Genomic DNA, 7,458 nt, shown 5'->3' with positions numbered 1-7,458 from the left:
GGAAAGAGACGAGGCTGCTTTTTCGAGAATGCTCTATCAAGAAATAAATAAATTAAAAAGTGACCCTGACACAAGAGATTTTGGTATTTATTTCGAGGCCAATTATGAACACTCTGCAAGTAGCTGGGCTTATTGTAAACGTCTCAATGCCGGCCTTAACACTAACATGCATCTAGAGCGCATGCATGGAGTAATTAAACACATATACATGGAGGGTAAGAAGCCTAAGAGACTGGACATCGCAATCCATATCCTCATGCGATTTGTGAGAGATAAACTTTATGACCGCCTTATTTACATGAATAAAGGCAAACTTACAAATAAACTCTCACAAATAAGACTAAGGCATGCCAATTCATTATCGTTACAACCAGGAGAAATTATTTGCGGTGAGGATGTATGGACTGTTCCATCCACGAAGAAAAGTGAACTGTACGAGGTCAGAAGAACGGGTGAAATGAATTGCGGCTGTGACCTGAAGTGTACAGAGTGCAATACCTGCATTCATTCGTACGTTTGTACATGCCACGACTCTTCAATTAAATTTAATATGTGCAAACATATACACCTAGCGGCTAAATATATTGGTGGTGCTAATGAACATATTTTAGAATCAGATACAAATTTAGTCATGCAGGAAGCACCTTCAAATGAAGAAAAGGACATTATCCTGAAGGAACTGCGTAATCCCATGAAAAGAAGGCTAAGTGAGGACATAGAAGAGTGCAAGGCCAAGCTCCGAAAAAAGTTTGAAAGTATTCTCGCAACAATAGAATCACGAGAACATGTAGATATAATTGAGAAACAGCTCCAACCAATAATCCCAACTATACAAGCCCATAGCACAAAAGCAATGATCAGCACAGCACCTTCAACTTCAAAGGGGATAAAGTTTGAAACACAGCGACGATTATTTTCCACAAAAAAGCCCCATAAGAAAACTTCTTCGTCCTTGTCAAGGCCTACCGAGAGTGAACAGCAGGCAATTGCTGCAAATTTGTTACTCCAGTAAGAAAAATGTGTTATAGGCCCTCCGTCAGTAGAATAAACTCTTTCTTCTGCTTTCCTCGAGGCAAACCAGTGTAAGTAAATTCCAATATTGTGAAATATTAGTGGCGGTGCAGAGATTGCACTCATAGGTTTGACTTTAATTTGGCTTTTTTTATGTTTTAGGTGTGATCAATGGAAGGGACCTACCTACATACATACAAGATATGTTGAGATCACTTCCAATCCACAGATTTTAGGAATCCTCGGCACTTTAGTCAGGGGTAAGTCATGAATCAATCACTCAGTCTCTTAATCTGCATTTAGGGCAGTCGGCCAGGTGGAACATTCCCTATTGGTTTTTTTCCTAGCCTTTTCTTAAATGATTGCAAAGAAATTGGAAATTTCTTGAACATCTCCCTTGGTAAGTTATTCCAATCACTAACTCCCCTTCCTATAAATGAATATTTGCCCCAATTTGTCCTCTTGAATTCCAGCTTTATCTTCATATTGTGATCTTTCCTACTTTTAAAGACACCAGTCAAACTTATTCGTCTACTAATGTCATGCCATGCCATCTCTCCACTGACAGCTTGGAACATAACTGAGATTCAGTATGGACCCAACATGATTTTATCACTTGTAACATACCACTTAGTCGAGCAGCTCGTCTCCTTTCTCCGAAATTTTCCCAGCCCAAACTTTGCATTATTTTTGTAACGCTACTCTTTTGTTGGAAATCACCCAGAACAAATCGAGCTGCTTTTCTTTGGATTTTTTCCGGTTCTTGAGAATTAAGTTATCCTGGTGAGGGTCCCATACGCTGGATCCATACTCTAGTTTAGGTCTTACCAGAGACTTATATGCCCTCTCCTTTACATCCTTACTACAACCCCTAAATACCCTCATAACCATGTGCAGAGATCTGTACCCTTTAGTTACAATCATATTTATGTGTTTATCTCAATGAAGATCTTTCCTTATATTAACACCTAGATACTTACAATGATCCCCAAAAGGATCTTTCACCCTATCAACGCAGTAATTAAAGCTGAGAGGACTTTTCCTATTTGTGAAACTGACAGCCTGACTTTTAACCCCGTTTATCATCGTACCATTGCCTACTGTCCATCTTACAACATTATCGAGGTCATTTTGCAGTTGCTCACAATCTTGTAACTTATTGATTACTCTGTACAGAATAACATCATCAGCAAACAGCCTTATCTTTGATTCCACTTCTTTACACATATCATTTATATATATAAGAAAATATAAAGGTCCAATAATACTGCCCTGAGGAATTCCCCTCTTGATTTTTACAGGGTCAGAAAAAGCTTTGCCTACTCTAATTCTCTGAGTTCTATTTTCTAGAAATATAGCCACCCATTCTTGTTTTCTTCATGGGGCCTCTAAATATTAGTTCCTAATTAGTGTCGACCTCTAAGATCTTTTGCTACCATGTTTTTCCTTCATTCCCACCTAGATATACCTGCTCCCTTCACAAAGCAGCTGGTTGTTCTTATTGGGTCTTCTTGGATTTGTCCTCTCACTTCACCTGGTAGTCCTAGAGTAGAGAGTCTGATTCTACCCTACGCCTCACATTCGAAAAGTATGTGTTCAGCTGATTCCTCTGCTTCATTGTATTTCCTACATATGTTGTCTCTTATTACTCCAATTCTATGTAGGTTTTTTTTCAGATGGCAGTATCCTGTCAACAGGTCTACTACCCATCTTATATTTCCTCTGTTGAGTTTCAACAACTCTTTAGTATGCTTCTTGTTTAATCCTTTTTCAGTTCCTTTGCAAGCCTGCATCCTGGAGTAATTTTCCAGTTCTCCATTTGTCTCTTTTGTACCCATTTTCCTATGTAGTGTCGGGCTTGTCCATAGGAAATCCCGCATACAGGTTCCGGGCCTACAAAATGTGTTTCTGCCACTTTCCTGGCCAGTTTATCTGCCTTTTCATTTCCTTCTATACATTTATGCCTGGTACTCATGTTATTTTGACAATGTTGTACTTTGAGAGCTTCAGAAGAAATGAGTGGCAATACCAGACAATTCTGGATATTATCCGGACTGCCTCTAGTGCCTTAATGGCCGCTTGGCTGTCCGTTAAAATGAAAATGTTCTTATTCCTATAGTTCATTTTCAGATGTTCTTCAAGACATGTGATTTATATGGGTTGATTTCAGAATCTTCTGGAGCCTTGCTGTTTCATTGTGTGCTTCCACTTTCTCACAGAACGGTCTCCAAGATTTTCTTTTTGCTTTCCATATCTCTAGGTTATACTCAGTGAGTTTCCTATGATATACGTCCCACATACCATTTCTAGATGATATTCTATACAACATCCTAACCTCTTTTTTCATTTTGGCTAGTTTGATGTTCCACCACCTTACTTTTTGGTGTGTTTCTTTTCTTTGAGAGGACAGTTGTCATGGAATGAGTCTATTATGGCCTCTTCTAATACTTTCAGTGCCCATCCAATTCTTTCTGTCCTCTCACATTAGTTTGAATTTCTTGTACAGCCTTCCCTAGAACTTCTCTGTATCTATCCCAGTTAGTTCTTTTTTTACTCTGTACATGTCAATCCCACATAGTCTCGCATCTATTGCAAATTGGATGTGCTGGTGGTCTGCCAATCATGGTTTCTCCAGTACCTTCCAGTCTTTAATAAAGTTTGCAATATGCGTAGTGCTGAGTGTAATGTCTATTACCTCCCGACGATTTTTATTTATAAACGTAGGCTTGTTTCTTGGTTTTAGTGTCGTCAAGAGTTCCAATAATAAACTCTAGTAAAGACTCACCTCTTGCATTGCTGCCCCATGCCGTGTGATGTGAATTTGCATCTGCTCGAAGGACTTAGTGTTCGCCTTTCCTCTTTGCGTTGCAAATTAGGTTCTCAACTTCTTCTGGTGGGGACAGATTAGTTGAGTCATATGGGAGGTATGCAGAGCCTATGGTTATATCTCTGGGAGCTTCCCAATTTCCAAGTTTTATCTTGGCTGCCAATAAGTCCTTGGAACAATGTTCCTGCATCAGAAGGCATTGTAGTCTTCTGCTCACAAGTAAACATGTTCTAGGCATATTCGATGTAGTATCGTACATTAACTTACCTCCAGATTCCGTGAGTCCTGCTATTCTGCCTTAACTACCCGTTGCTTGTGTATAAAAGCCACATCGATAGCCTCGGACTTGAACTTCCTAACGAAATTGGCAACAGCTGACTTTTTATGTTGTAGGTTGGCCTGTAGAACTTTCAGTACCATCCTTGCCAACGCTAGGTTTTGTTTTTCCCTTGATTACTTGAAAGTTGATCTGCCCAAGTCCAAGCTTGGCCTTAAGGCCTCTCTTCTTGAGCTCTTCAAAAGCTCTTTCATTAAGGGCCAGTAGTTGTTGCATTCAGCACTCTCCACTCTTTCGTCGGAAATTTGGTGTCAAGCTCATGTATCCTGAAAGGCACATCATCAACCTTCATCTTGTCATATGGAGGAGGAAACTTGGCGATGACCTTTGTAGTATTCAGCACCTTCTTGACTTCTGCCACCTCCAAATTCTCCCCTTTCCAAGGGTAGCAATTGGCCACTGTCTGTTCCAGCCAGCTTTTAGTTTCTGGATTTACACAGATCAGTACCACTGCTCCACTTTCCAGCCTCGGAGATTCGAGGAAGCCTGAAAGGCATCCATCTGACAGCGGTTTCATTTGCGCTATCAGAGCAAATGTAAGTTCCTTCACGTCATCCTCCTTCAGTTTCCCATCTGGAGAGGTTTAAGGTATTATTGCTACCTTGATTGAAGTTAGTCTTTCCGAAAAGGACATGACCGTCTCTTCTTTCTGGTTTTTGGCGGGCGGTTTTGTAGCCGAACTTGATGGCATACTATCCCCTGGCCTCAGCCTTTTGGGCATTGTCGGAGGGATAGCCTCTCGCCGATCCCTGTTCCTTGGCTTCTTCTCCGTCCAAGTTCCAGTCGCTATTTTGGCCTCCTTCCTCGCTCCCTTCCTTTCCTTGTAATATGCACTGTTGCGAGGTGGTCTGTCGATATGAAATCTGTTGATTTTCGAGGCAGAAATCTTCAGTTCTGTTTCTATGGACGTTCTGCTTTGCTTGTAGTAGCAGTCTGCTCTACTGGAGCTTCTGTTGCCATTTCTTGTTTTGAGTCAGCGACAGCCTGTCCAATTGGGACTTCTGTCTCCATTTCTTCATCTTGGGCTTGCTCCTGGATATGCTCTATTGGAGCTTCCATGGCTTCCCTTGATAACGAAATTTTTGAAATTGGCTCTTTTTAAGCAAACATATTTAAATCAATCATAGGTTTTTTGGCCCTTCTAGGGTCCTGAGCGTCGTTCTCACCATCCGTGGTGAGCCATAAAGCCATACATTTTCCTCCCACAACTTAGGCTCTCCGTAGCAGAGACCACGCCCCTCAGTCGTCCATCCAGCGGTCCGCCCCTGGCCCGAACCTAGCCAGGTTTGTTCCCCCTTCAGTAGGCCTACTCACGTGGTCTCCACTTGGCATTATCATGACTGAGTTCGGGCCAGGCTACGTAGAGCAAAGTGATGTGTTGGTTCCAGCGCCCCGCAGTGAGCCTTCACCTCAGTCACCAGCCCCACTTCACCTGAACCACCGTATCACCCAGGTGGAGGAACCAAGGATGCCTCTCTAGCATGTGTGGGCGAGGCCTCCACTCCAAGCCTTGACTTGGGCTTGTAACAAAAGCCACCCATTCAGTCACTCTTTTTTTCTAGTCCAATTGCACTCATTTTTTCCAGTAGTCTCCCATGATCTACCCTATCAAATGCTTTACATAGGTCAATCGCAATAAAGTCCATTTGACCTCCTGAATCCAGGATATCTGCTATATCTTGTTGGAATCCTACAAGTTGAGCTTCAGTAGAATAACATTTCCTAAACTCAAACTGCCTTCTATGAAACCAGTTATTAATTTTGCAAACATGTCTAATATAATCAGAAAGAATGCTTTCCCAAAGCGTACATGCAATGCATGTCAAACTGACTGGCCTGTAATTTTATGCTTTATGAAGTTAAATAGTTCTTGTGTATAAAACTTAACTTCCCTTTATTGCTTGAAATAGAGAAAATGAATATTACATACATACATAGCTACAGGCAGTTAAGCCCTTCAGCGTTCAGTCTGCAAGCCTCTGTGAGTTAAATAATAATAACTTAGTATTTTATTGCAGTCAATGGTCATAAGATTAAATTACAGTTCATAAATCCTTTAAGTTACACTAGAAAAACATGAGCATAATTTGAACATGAATATTTTGCACATTACAGCATAGTATCTTGCAATTTATTATTATTATTATATAATAAAGGCACCAAACAACATTTCACTACTCACAACGGGGAGTAAATATTAGTTGCAGCAGAAACATGTCAGCAATTATTTTCTCTGAGGACAGATAAGTGTGCGATACCTATGACAAGCTCCACCGCATGGAGCACAGATACACTGAGGACTTGGCCCGTGGTAACTGAACGCTGAAAACTGCCTTCACTCTGTCATTCCGACAATATTTTGCTTTTCACTACCTTTAGAGAGGGTTGTTCCTAGGCATTTCCTTCCTGCTTTTACTGCTGCGTCACTGTATGCCACCCATTCTTTCTCTATTGTATGCCTGTATCCTGGACTCCGTTACTTCCATAGGTCCGAGGCTTACTTGAAATGTTCCAAGGTAGGTCGATTCTGTGAAGCAGGATGCTACCTTACTTATAGTCCTAGTGACGACCTCTCCCCTGACGGGTCCTAGCCACCTGAGCACAAAGCAGGCCATGACTTGGAATATGTTAGGGTATCTCGAGTCTGAGGACCATGTTATAGGCAACTCAGCCGTTGCCTGTGGTTCTCGAACTAGGCGGTGACTGCAGTAACCCACACCATGGACCACAAGAAATAATAATATAATAATAATACATCTTGGGCTGTTACACAACTACTATGAAATTGATTGGTATTTCATAACAGTTCATCATATTCTTGTAATTTATATGCTGTATTATTATAGCCTACCAGTTTTGCATTTCATAGTACTATAGCATGGGCTTATTCAAAAAGCAATGTGTATAATTAATATGAATATTAACTTTGTTTCAATAAACTTTTTTTAGGCTAAAACCCAATTCTGTGCCAACACAGAATCTTCCCAGCAGCAGCATGAAGGGCGCTTTGGGATCAAGAAAAAGAGGGAGTCTACACAAGAGGGAGAGAGAAGTAGAAGAAGAAGAAAAAATGGAACACCTCCACCAGTACTGCTCAGGTGCAGCCAACAATTGTACTGAAGTAGGGCCTATAACACATTTTTCTTAGTGGAGTAACAAATTTGCAGCAATTGCCTGTAGGCCAGTAGGCCTTGACAAGGCAGAAGAAGTTTTCTTATGGGACTTTTTTTGTGGAAAATAATCGTCACTGTGTTTCACACTTTATCCCCCTTGAAGTAGAAGG

General features: G+C 41.1%; 1 long non-coding RNA gene across 1 annotated transcript; it reads left to right on the top strand.

Annotated features, from left to right (window-relative positions):
* The first annotated feature begins 678 nt into the window (after positions 1–678).
* LOC137503113 (uncharacterized) lies at positions 679–7,205 on the top strand. The gene is made up of 3 exons (XR_011019058.1): positions 679–1,082; positions 1,174–1,271; positions 7,125–7,205. It is a non-coding gene; the product is annotated as an uncharacterized lncRNA (long non-coding RNA).
* Positions 7,206–7,458: the final 253 nt, after the last annotated feature.

The sequence above is a fragment of the Anabrus simplex genome, chromosome X, assembly GCF_040414725.1.
Source record: "Anabrus simplex isolate iqAnaSimp1 chromosome X, ASM4041472v1, whole genome shotgun sequence".
NCBI lineage: Eukaryota > Metazoa > Arthropoda > Insecta > Orthoptera > Tettigoniidae > Anabrus > Anabrus simplex.
This window is presented reverse-complemented; position numbering and strand designations above follow the sequence as displayed.